We start from the raw sequence: 13,207 nt of genomic DNA on the forward strand, positions 1-13,207 counted from the left end.
GTATAAAAACATCTCGGACACTTAGTTCCTTGTGGGAGCACCAGTTCAAGTGAGCAGTAGCTAGTGCAACAACTTGGCAAACACCAGGGATTCACTGATGTCATGTAGTATTAACACTCCCATTTTAAGAGGAAAGTAATGTTGACTCCGAGTTTAGTGGCCTTGAGGTGGATGTGGCCACAAGTGTTCGAGGAAATATCAAAAACCTCGATAATAACCCATGTGCAACATTTGTGCAACACCCTTTCAATTTTGTTACCACTGGTAGTGTCATCCTGCCAGAATGTCATATAATCTTTGCCCAAAGTAAAGAGAAACAATTCTGGATCTTGCTATACATGTTTGGCAGGTAGGCTGGCTCTGTCTATCTGTCTGTCTAGTTCTGTTTATCTGTCTGTCTAGCTCTGTTTATCTGTCTCTGCTTATGTCTTTCTCTCTGTCTGCTTGTCTCTCTGCTTGTCCCTCTGTCTCAGAGAGAGCCATTTGTGAACCAACAGGTATTACACACGACTGTGTGGTCAAATCTGATTCCTGAACAAGTGTAAATAAGTATTACATGCCAGATTTATCTTCTTTTAAGATTTTGCCACCAAAGTTGCTAGTTTATTGTGCGCCCCATATCCATCCTGTGGATGGTCGTGCAAGAGCTTGTGGATACACAAAAGACCTAAGAACTAGGCCCCAAAAGGTTTAACAGGTGTACATATGGATTTATATCTACATATCTACAGTTCACTTATCTGTTACAAGCAAATTTAGGAAATTTGCTTAGCATATCTGGTATCTTATTTTCATTAACCATTAAACTGTCCAAACACAGATCTATGTTTTTCAACATTTGAAAATATGTAAAAAAGTAGATCTTTTTTTTTTTTTTACTTTTGAAAATGTGTAAAAAACTTTGATCTACGTTTTTTTTTTTTTTGTTATATCTGAAAATATGTAAAAAAAAGTAGATGTACTTTTGGAGCACTACGCAAGTGAACATAGATCTGCGTGGACAGTTTAAGGGTTAATGAGATATCTTGACATGTCACATAGGTTATTATACTGTTTATCTCTGTACAGTGGACCCCCGCATAACGCTATTAATCCATTCCTGAGAACTCAATGTTATGCGAAATTATCGTTATGCGAATTAATTTTCCCCATAAGAAATAATGGAAATCAAATTAATCCATGCAAGACACCCAAAAGTATGAACAATTTTTTTTTTACCACATGAAATATTAATTTTAATACACACAAACTTAACCCTTTCAGGGTCCGTCCCGTAGATCTACGGCTTTACGTTCAGGGTCCAAACCGTAGATCTACGCCATGAGCTCAGCTCACTCTGATAAACTGTGAGTGGTACATTTGGGCCTAGATATGAGAGAATACACCTATGTGGTATGTGTGCACCACATAAAACAGATCCTGCAGCACACTGTGTATAATGAGAGAAAAAAAATGAAATCATGATTTTTCGATTAAAACAGCAACTTTGCAGTGTTTTTTCGTATGTTTTTTATAGTTGTATTTGCGATTTCTTGGTCTCATTTGATAGAATGGAAGACATATTACAGAAATAGAGATGATTTTGATTGGTTTTAGCACAGGAAATGGCTTGAAACAGAGCTCAAAGTAGCAGAAATGTTAAATTTTTGCCGATATTCAAGAGTAAACAAACGACCTCATACGTCTAATACACGTCAGCTGGTGGGTCTAATATACATTCACAAATATGGTGATGATATTTATACAATTATTACAGTATTGCTTAAGAAAACATGCACAGTTACATGACACTTACCTTTATTGAAGATGTGGTGATGATTGATGGGATGGGAGTAGGGGAGACTGGATGGTTTTAGTGTTTAGAAGGGGAATCCCCTTCCATTAGGACTTGAGGTGTCAAGTCCTTTTCCGGGGTTTCTTCCCTTCTTTTAATGCCACTAGGACCAGCTTCAGAGTCACTGGACTTCTGTCGCACAACATATCTGTCCATAGTGGCCTGTACCTCTCGTTCCTTTATGACTTTCCTAAAGTTTTTCACGACAGTGTCAGTGTAATAGTCACCAGCACGGCTTGCAATAGCTGTCTGAGGATGATTTTCATCCATGAAGGTTTGCACTTCAAGCCACTTTGCACAGATTTCCTTAATCTTTGAAGTAGGCAACTTCTTCAATTTCTCTCTCCCCTCCTCCGAAGCAATTTCCTCAGGTGTGGCCTCTTGCTGTTGAAGTTGATCTAGCAGCTCATCAGTGGTTAGTTCTTCATTGTCCTCCTCCACCAACTCTTCCACATCCTCCCCACTAACCTCCAACCCCAAAGACTTCCCCAATGCCACATTTGATTCCTCAATTGGCATAGGATTCTCAGGGTTAGCCTCAAATCCTTCAGAATCCCTTTGGTCTACACATTCTGGCCACAGTTTCTTCCAAGCAGAGTTCAAGGTCCTCTTAGTCACTCCTTCCCAAGCCTTACCTATAAGGTTTACAGAGTTGAGGATATTAAAGTGCTCTCTCCAAAACTCTCTTACAGTCAATTGAGTTTCTGAGGTCACTACAAAGCACCTTTCAAACAGAGCTTTTGTGTACAGTTTTTTGAAGTTTGCAATAGCCTGCTGGTCCATGGGCTGCAGGAGAGGAGTGGTATTAGGAGGCAAAAACTTCACCTTAATGAAGCTCATGTCCCCACAAGGTCGCTCTGCCAAGTCTGTAGGATGACCAGGGGCATTGTCTAACACCAGGAGGCACTTAAGGTCTAATTTCTTTTCAGTTAGGTAATTTTTCACAGTGGGGGCAAATGCTTGGTGTAACCAGTCATAGAAAAAGTCCCTAGTGACCCATGCCTTATTGTTTGCCCTCCACAGCACACACAAATTAGCCTTGAGGATATTCTTTTGCCTGAACGCTCTGGGAGTTTCAGAGTGATACACTAATAAAGGCTTCACTTTGCAATCACCACTAGCATTGGCTCACATGAGAAAAGTAAGCCTGTCTTTCATAGGCTTATGTCTTGGGAGTGCCTTTTCCTCCTGAATACCCCTTGAATTCATGCACATATTTTTCAGCTGCTTTTTGGTCCGAACTGGCAGCCTCACCATGCCTTGTCACACTATGTATGCCACTACGCCTCTTAAATCTCTCAAACCAACCTTTGCTGGCCTTAAATTCACTCACATCACCACTAGTTGCAGGCATTTTTCTAATTAAATCCTCATGCAACTTCCTAGCCTTTTCACTTATGATTGCTTGAGAGATGCTATCGCCTGCTATCTGTTTTTCGTTTATCCACTCCAATAACAGTCTCTCAACATCTTCTATCACTTGCAATCTCTGTTTCGAAAGCACAGTTAAACCATTGGCAAGAACAGCTTCCTTGATTGCCGTTCTCTTGAACACAATAGAAGCGATGGCTAATTGGGGTTTACTATACAACCTGGCCAGCTCGGAGACACGCACTCCACTTTCATACTTAGCAATGATCTCTTTCTTCATCTCCATAGTAATTCTCACCCTTATTCCTGTAGGGTTGGCACTAGAAGCTTTCTTGGGGCCCATGGTCACTTATTTTTCAAGTGAAATCACTATAAAAAGGCTGTAATAATACGAAATGTTCCGATTGTATGCTTGAATGTTACCGCGGAGGCTGGCTTGTAAACAATGCCACTGGCAGAACAAGTGAGGCTGGCTCAGGCCACGTGTCTCGGACGAATCGCGTTGAGCGAATTTTTTAGCACTATGCGAGGCAAAATTTTATCGATGAAATGTATCGCTATGCGGATTTAACACTATGCGATGCCAACGTTATGCGGGGGTCCACTGTATTCCTCAGTAAGTGGACAATTAAGCACATAGTGTTTAAGACAGTGATCATATTCTCACCACATAATTTGCTTTTAGTTTGATCATCATCTGTGTGTCTCCCAAACTGCCAGAAGTACTTGTAACCAAGCCTAAGCCTGGCCACTACAACATCAGTCAGTCTGTTCACATTGCAAGTTGCTCCATAAACATACTTATCTACGTTCATGTTATCATAGTGGGTTATAGATCTACTCAGGCTTCTAACTGCATTCCTATAACAGTCATTTTCATTATTTACTTCTCTCCTAATATTATTCCTAATGCTAGACACAGTTATGCCAAAGTTATATTCTACATTCTCCTTCTGGGTACTCTTCTTGGCAAACATATCAACTTTATCATGAAGGAGTAATTCAATGTGTGATGGGATCCATAGCAATTGTACATTAATTCCTTTGTCCCTGATTTTTGAGTATCTATACCTGGCTTCTCCAATGAGCATGTTGTTGGAGTCATTATATGAGTCAAGAGCCTTGAATGATGACATAGAATCAGTAATGATGATAGAGTCAAGCTCAGTGTAATAAGTTAGCTTTAACACCATTAGGAATTAACAACTGGGCATCTACACTGAAAACTGAATTGTTTGCAATCCTATTACTTGGCAGTCATGCTTATTATTATATCTTCAAGCACATTATAGCACTTTGTCTGGATTTCTTGGGTTATTCTATGTAATTTACACTATGTATAATTGTATTTATGTGTACCTTGCCAGCTAGCTGGCTTGGCTGACTGATTGTCTTTGGCTGTCTCTGTCTCTGTCTGTCTTTATCTATATCTCTGTCTCACAGGTACACATAAATACAATTATATACGTATAGTTCTAGGTAGTAGGTTGGTAGACATCAACTGCCCAGGGAGGTACTACCATCCTGCCAAGTGAGTGTAAAATGAAAGCCTGTAATTGTTTTACATGATGGTAGGATTGCTGGTGTCCTTTTTTGTCTCATAAACATGCAAGATTTCAGGTATGTCTTGCTACTTCTACTTACACTTAGGTCACACTACACATACATGTACAAGCATATATATACACACCCCTCTGGGTTTTCCTCTATTTTCTTTCTAGTTCTTGTTCTTGTTTATTTCCTCTTATCTCCATGGGAAAGTGGAACAGAATTCTTCCTCTGTAAGCCATGCGTGTTGTAAGAGGCAACTAAAATGCTGGGAGCAAGGGGCTAGTAACCCCTTCTCCTGTATATATTACTAAATGTAAAAGGAGAAGCTTTCATTTTTCCTTTTGGGCCACCCCGCCTCAGTGGGATACGGCAGGTGTGTTGAAAGAAAGAAGAAGATATACATATAGTGTAAATTACCTAGGATAACCCCAAAAATCCAGACAAAGGGCTGCACTGTGCTTGTAGATATAATGCATAGTAAGCATGACTGGTAAGTAATATGTATTTTCACTGCTCAGGAATCAGATGTGATGATGCAGTCGTATGTAATACCTGGTTAGGTGTTACCACACAGTGGGTAGTGTTTTGTACCGAAGGTCTGTTTCTCATCTCATAAGGAATGAAGTGAATATAGTGGATAATATATTGAATATATTCAGGGGTCGACCATCACCTGCGAAAAAAAAATTGTCAGAGGTGAGAGTGAAGTGCAAATGATTATACAAGTTTTATAACAAGGAAAAAAGGATATAAATAGGCAGTGATATAGTAAACTGAACTTATTGATAAGAGTTAATCCTTTTAATCCTGAGTGTAGTGTCAAACTATTTTATAATTATATGGGAACAAGTGCGTAAGTGCCACCCGCACCCCACCTCGCTGTCCCTGCCTCGTGCCCTTACCCCATTCCCCGGATCCTACACCACCCTTCCAACAATCCCACCCCCCGGCCCCCCTCCTCGTACCCTCACCTTCTTTCCACAGACCCCTACCTCCCAGCTTACCACCCCACCACACAGCCCCCTCCTCCTATTGCCCCTACCCTCTACCCAAGGATACCCACCACCCAGCCCACCCCACCACCAGCCGTACATAATAAATACACCATCCACCACATACACCTGTTTAAAAGTAATCATGGCCAGGAATAAAGGCTGTTGTATATGTGAAAAAATCTTTGGGAGAAACATGAGGGGCATTGATTTTAGAAATATGCAGGAAAACGTCACATATATCATGTACAAAGCCTAATGCAACCATGACAAATGACCAAAAACAAGAAAGTCGTTTCTGGATTTGCCCCAGTGAAAGGGACAGCTGGTTAAGCATAAGAGAGGCACTGAAAAGTGAAAACCTAGAAAGCATAAGGAAGTTTCTCAGGAGCTTGCCAGAGTTATACAAAGAGTGGAAAACAGGGGAAAAGGAACAAGGAGGAAAATGCAAATAGAGGTTGTTACACAGAAATGTGGGATAGCTGGGGGCTTGAGCTTTGTCTAAAGGCAAAGGTAAAAGTTACACACATCTCAAGTATAAACAGGCCACCCAGGGCTGTCCCAGTCAAAACAGAAAGTGCTAAACCAGTATGTGTTACTTCAATGGGTTGGTTAACAGAGGGTTAGGCAAAAATCCCAGTTAGGAAAATATATCTATTTATTCAACATAACATTATATACACACTCTAGAAACACCTTAATCCTAAATGTCCAAATGAGGGTACACAAGAAACAGCTGGCTGGAGGTCCAGCCACCATAACCACTAGGCCTAGTCAGCGCCAGGCCATAATTACTCCACTACAAACCCCATTTCTTATTTCCTCACTCATCCCACAGCACCCTGACCATGTCAGAGCCTTGGTGGGCATACAGGTAAGCCATAGAAGAGCCTATGGCTTGAGTTGGTTAAACAAAAGGAGTACACAACTACAAACTTAGCTTAAACACACAGCATCTTCAACGCCAGCCTCCACACCATGCTGATCCCCCGTGACTCTCCCAAGCCACGCTTACCCCGTGTACCCAAACACATTTGGAAAATAACTACCTAGCAGGATTTCTTTATAATTACATTTAGAGTACTTTACAGTGCCCCCAAATGCACATTATGAATTTTAAAATTATTATTTGCAATTATAACATTCATTCTATTATGGCACACTTCTCCACTATATGTACATTACTATGTCATACAGAACCCTGCATAACACCCCCACCCCCAGACCATTGGTCTCGCTCTGCTAGCGGGGTCCCTATGGACACCGCTAGGCAAAAGGAAAAAAAAGAAAATAAACCCCATATTAAGGTCTGAGGCAACGGGCAAAATGATAACTGGGGATGACCACCATACAATCATGGACTTTTGGTACTACAAATATGCAATATTAGCAAACTGAGGTACTAGATTGCAGACATGTGAAACTCGCCGAACATAAAAGTGATCAAGTTCTATGCCAAACGAGCCCACAGTCACACTCTTAGACAACTGTGTTAGGAAAAGGCACCATTACAACACAGCGCTTGCCAGGCACTGACGTTGATGCATTTTACCTAAACTACATCAAGCAAACTTATAAACGAGCAAGTTAACTTTGTACAAAAGTGCCCCTGAGGAATGCCGTTTCATGAAGTAACACCAAAGTTCAGTATGTTGCAAGGTAGACCAAACTGTAGGTGCCACCAAAAAAACTTATAAACAGTAAGTACATTTTCCAGGAGGAGCTCAAAGAAAAAGAAAACAGATTTTATATGTTAAATTCTACTTAGAAATCAGCATCACATTATCACTCCCATCTCACAGCAATTTTTTGTAAACAAAACTGGTTCCCCATAACACACCTCTGCGAGAATCAGGAGAGCACAGTAGAGGGAAAAATATCAGTCCCCCCCAAAAACGGGTGGATAGTCACATAAATCTTGTTGGTGGGACTGTGGCCGTAAAAGCCCTGGAGTCATCATTGAAGACCCCCAAAAGGTGGACCTCCCAGGCCGACACCTACATGTCATTCCAAGGACCCCTGGAGTCACCCCAGCGGTGATCCAAAAAGGAGAAAAAAAAATTAAAAGGTCCTGGAGAACCAAAACACCTTGGATCAAGAGACATGACCCAAACAGTGTGGGGCTTCACTGCCAACCCCACATTCACTAAAACTTGCAGGTCCAACAGTCCCTACACCAACATAAAATGGAGGCGAGGCATCCCAGCCAACACCTAAAAAACGTAGCATACCTTACCTAGGCATGGCACTTGATGTGACTACCCCCAAAACACACACACACTAGGGAATCCTGATACCTCCAGCTCCAGCTCAACCTGCCCTTCTCCTTTGGGTGGTTCAGGGTTCCATCTACTCGTCTACCGGAAATCACTGCAAAATAAGAATAGATAAGTGATCTATACTCCACATCGTGCACTTTAAACACAAGACATGGCATCAGCAACCACATTCTCTGCTCTCTTCACATAATGAATCACAAGATTAAGAGGTTGGAGAGACAAGGCCCACCTCATAAGTCTCTGTTTGTGGTTCCTCATTAAGTGAAGGAAACATAAAGGATTATGGTCACTATACACAGTTATAGGGTGAACTGATGATGATATATACACCTCAAAATGTTGCACTGCCAACACTAAAGCAAGAGCCTCCTTTTGTATGGTAGTATAACTTCTTTGGTGCCTGTTACTTTTTGCCGAGAAGCAGCCGAGTGGCATTACTTGCCCTGCTCTACCCTGCAACAAGACTTCCCCAATCCCTGTATCATTTTGCAAAACCCGGGGTGGGTAACTCAGGATTATACATAAAAGATCTTGAGGGTTAATGGCATACAAAAGGTTCATGTACAGAGATATTAAAGTTACAAATATGTATGGGTGTGTCCTTGGCACACATGGTCATGGGAATCATATGATCCCCGCACGGTTCATTCACACACTTTGCATGTAGTTCATAAAGGGGAGACAAAACCTTATTTCTTAAATGTACCTGGAGGCAGTCAGTGCACGTTTTCAAGGTATCACCTAGTGTGAGACCAGTAAAAGACAATGTACACCGACTCGTTGGATACAAACACAGTCTCTAGAAATAAACACTTCACTTCCTTCAAGGAACCTATTTCACCCCAGCTTACATCATGCCAGGCCTGCTGACATTTCACAAATTTCAAAACCTCTACCTCATTGGGGTTAACATGGCCCCATTTTTCAGCATCCCAAAACTCTTTCACTAAGGTGCACCATGGCTGAGCCAACACTACAACCAGTCTTTCAGAAGGTCCAAGTCTTCCACAATCTCTTACAATTTTCCTGCATACATTATCTTTCTCAGGGACCTTATCCACCATCATTTTGAAGCCACCACCCAGTTCCATCATAGCCTTCCCAGGACCCGGCTCCAATGCCAATCCCAACTCTCCGGCTTCCAGAATATGTAGCACCACCTCATGGTTCCATGTCATCCTGGGCAGACTGGCAGGCTGGTGCACTAGTGCCATCGACCTCATCTTAGCCAAGCAGTTTCTGAAACTGAGAAAAAAACATTGCGGGGGAAACATCACCATCCTCACGTAGCCCATGACTTAATGATTCCAGTGTGTTTCCCCACACGGTAATGAAAAGGAGGGGAATTCCCTCCTCCCAGTCCTTCTGGTACTGGGTAAAACAAACATGCATTGCCATGAGAGACTGGGAAAACCACTGTGCTTTTCTTTGACTCCTAGGATTATATACAGTGGTAAATTTAACCTCAAGTAGGCCTCTCAAAACTACATGACATTTCATAAAATATGACTTCTGGGTGATTTGTGCAAAGCCTAAGAGACAAAAATGTTTCACCAGAAATCTCAAAACCACACACACAAAATTGTTTAGAAAGGGTATGTTCACTGGTAACCTGTTAGAAGTTATTAATAAACACTGGTTAGTCAGCCCTCCCTTCTTAACACTTAAATGCTGTTCCTTCAGAATCTGTAAAAAATGCTGACAAAGACACTTTAATAGTTCTGCTGCGGCCACGTAAGCACAGGTCCTCTTAAAAACAGTCTTGCTCATTTGATCAACTCTGCAAAATAAACATTTGGTAAATTTAGGAACCACATCCTCTGCAACAGTTGATAAGTGAATAGCGTTCCGGAGGTCACAACCTTCCTGGGCCTCACTCAGCTGCTGCAGAGTCAGGGGACTTTTTTCCACATCAGCACCAAAACCACTTCTCCAACTGAGTTCCTGTTGAGCCGGTTCATCACTGCTCAGAGTCTCCTGCAGGTCAGACTCAATGACAAGGATCCCCAGGCCCAAACCATCACCACAGTGTGCAGAAGGGTCACAGGGAGGCACAGCTCCTGCCTTGTTCCCCTGTTTAGTCCTAGAGCACACTGAAAAATTTTCAGGCACCGTTGCTCCAATTAGGTCATTACCACCTTGTAAAGCAGGGTCATGCAAAACCAAACATTCCCCACTTTTGATGAGTCCCACAACGTTGTTGCCTAGTAGAAGGTCAACTCCTGCAAAAGGTACATCTTGTGCAATACCTACAGGTAGGTACCCAGACTGGTATGCAGACTCTACCCATAACCTGTGCACTGGAGTCCTGACAGGAACTCCAGTTATCCCTTTAAGAAAAATGTCCAATCCGGTGTAGGTGTCATCCGACACTGGCAATACACCCCTGCGAAGCAAGGTGTGTGTGCTACAAGTGTCCCTCAAAGACATAACACCCGTGACCCTACCTTCATTTTGGTGTAAGGCCACAGTAGACTTACTTGAATATACCTTCATCCGAGGGTCTAAGACAGCTGGTCTTCTTTGGATACCTTGGGGCAAGACTGCAATGCAAGCAACATCATGTGTAACTGGTGTATTAACTGGAGAAGCATCTGCTGCAGCCTGGTCCCTAAGCATCTTTTGACAATATGGCTGCAGGTGGCCCTGTTTATTGCAATATGTACAGTTTTGACATTGTTTATACAATTATTACAGTAATGCAGTAGTCTGCATAACAGTAAATTTTCTATTTTTTGTGTGAATAAAAATTTCAAATTATTTATATTGTAATAATAATAATACATACAGTAGACCGCCATTTAACACCGTAGTTACATTCCTGAAAATGGTGTGTTAAGTAAAACCGGGTTAGGTGAACTGAAGAACTTATAGGAAAAATAGGGTTATGGTCCTGGGAGCCTCAAAAAAAGCCAAAAAACTTTTTTTTAGGCCTCCACATACTACAAAAATGAAAGTGAATATGCAATTGTAGTTCATTATGTTGTTTTTACTGGTTAAGACTACAAATGAAACAGATATAATAGTATTTCTCACCTTAAATTGTGGGTGCTGGTGTTTGTGGATGATTGTGGACTGGAGAATTATGCTGTGGCCCTACTGGGCTGAGGTGGATGGTGGAGGTTCTGGTACTGAAGTCGATGGTTGTACTGGAGTTTTTAATTTTAAGGCATTCAATCAATCAGTCAGGGCAGTAAGTCAGTCGAGTCATTAAGTCGTCTCAGTAGTAGTACCAGTTCTTAGTAACCAGTTACCAGTAACCAGTGTACCAGTAGATGACTCACTACCAACCGTCTGTGTGAATCACTGACTGTTATGTTGCTGCTGACCATAGCATGATTTCAAACACCGCTCACCCGTAGGCACTGGTGGGTCAGTCGAAGATAGGGAGCAGAGAGAGGCAGGTCGGCTGTTGGCGTTTCCCATACTTTTTGTTATATTATACGAACTACCAGCCTACGTGAGTATTCTTACCCCATCCACGTTACGTGAAAACCCACTTGACAGTCGGTCAAGTCATTAAGTCAGTCAAGTCAGTCAGACAGTAAGTTATTCAGTCAAGTCATTCAGTAAGTCAGTCAAGTCATTCAGTCCATCAAGTCATTCAATCAATCAGTCAAGTCAGTAAGTTATTCAGTCAAGTCAGTCAAATCAGTAAGTTATTCAGTCAAGTCATTCAGTAACTCAATCAAGTCAGTAAGTTAGTCAAGTCAGTAAGTTATTCAGTCAAGTCAGTAAGTCAGTCAGTCAAGTCATTCAGTCAGTCAGTCAAGTCAGTAAGTTATTCAGTCAAGTCATTCAGTCAGTCAAGCCATTCAGTCAGTCAAGTCATTCAGTCAGTCAAGTCAGTAAGTCATTCAGTAAGTCAGTCACACAAACTTATTTTTACCTCTTTTTATGTGTACAAGGTGAAACTTCATTAAGGCCACAGGTTATCTCATCTAATACAGTGGAACCCCGAGTTTCGAACTTTCTTCTTTCCAGAAGGCTGTTCAAGTGCCATTACCGAACGAATTTATTCCCATGAGGAATGTAAATTAGATTAGCCCATTTCAGACCCCCAAATATACACTTACAAAAGCACTTGCAATAATACACTTACATAATTGGTTGAGTTGGGAGCAGTTCGAAATTCGGGGTTCCACTGCATCTTTTCTTAGTTAATTCTAAGACTTAAATGCTTATACGTTTTCTTAGCACTTTCAGCAACACTGGTATGCCTACTGGGTGTTGTGATTGCTTGGCACATACAACATATAGTAATTAAAAGATCAAAACAATTCACAAAAACAGCTAGCTTGTAGCAGAGAGGAAGGACTGGAGTTTACCTGGAGAGAGTTCCGGGGGTCAACGCCCCCACGACCCAATCTGTGACCACGCCTCATGGTGGATCAGGGTCTGATAAATCAGGCTGTTACTGCTGGCTGCACTCAATCCAACATATGAGCTACAGCAAGGCTGCTTAGGAACCAACTTTAGGTGCTTGTCCAGTGCCTGCTTGAAGACAGCGAGGGGTCTACTGGTAATCCTTCTTACGTATGCTGGGAGGCAGTTGAACAGTCTCGGGCCCCTGACACTTATTGTGTTTTCTCTTAACGTGCTAGTGATTCCCCTGCTTTTCGTAGGGGGGATGTTGCATCGTCTGCCAAGTCTTTTGCTTTTGTAGTGAGTGATTTTCATATGCAAGTTTGGTACTAGTCGCTCTAGGATTTTCCAGGTGTATATAATCATGTATCTCTCCCGCCTGTGTTCCAGGGAGTACAGGTTCAGGAACCTCAAGCGCTCACAGTAATTGAGATGTTTTATCTTCGTTATGCGTGCCATGAAGGTTCTCTGTACATTTTTAAGGTCAGCAATTTCACCTGCCTTCATTGAAAGGTGCTGTTAGTGTGCAGCAATATTCCAGCCAAGATAGAACAAGTGACCTGAAGAGTGTCATCATGGGCTTGGCATCCCTAGTTTTGAAGGTTCTCATTATCCATCCTGTCATTTTTCTAGCAGATGCAATTGATACAATGTTATGGTCCTTGAAGGTGAGATCCTCCGACATGATCGCTCCCAGGTCTTTAGCATTAGTTTTTCCCTCTATTATGTGGCTCGAATTCGTTTTATACTATGATAAAGTTTTTATTTCCTCATGTTTACCATATTGGAGTAATTGAAATTTCTCATCATTGAAC

This window comes from Cherax quadricarinatus, chromosome 94 (genome assembly GCF_038502225.1).
Source record: "Cherax quadricarinatus isolate ZL_2023a chromosome 94, ASM3850222v1, whole genome shotgun sequence".
Lineage (NCBI taxonomy): Eukaryota > Metazoa > Arthropoda > Malacostraca > Decapoda > Parastacidae > Cherax > Cherax quadricarinatus.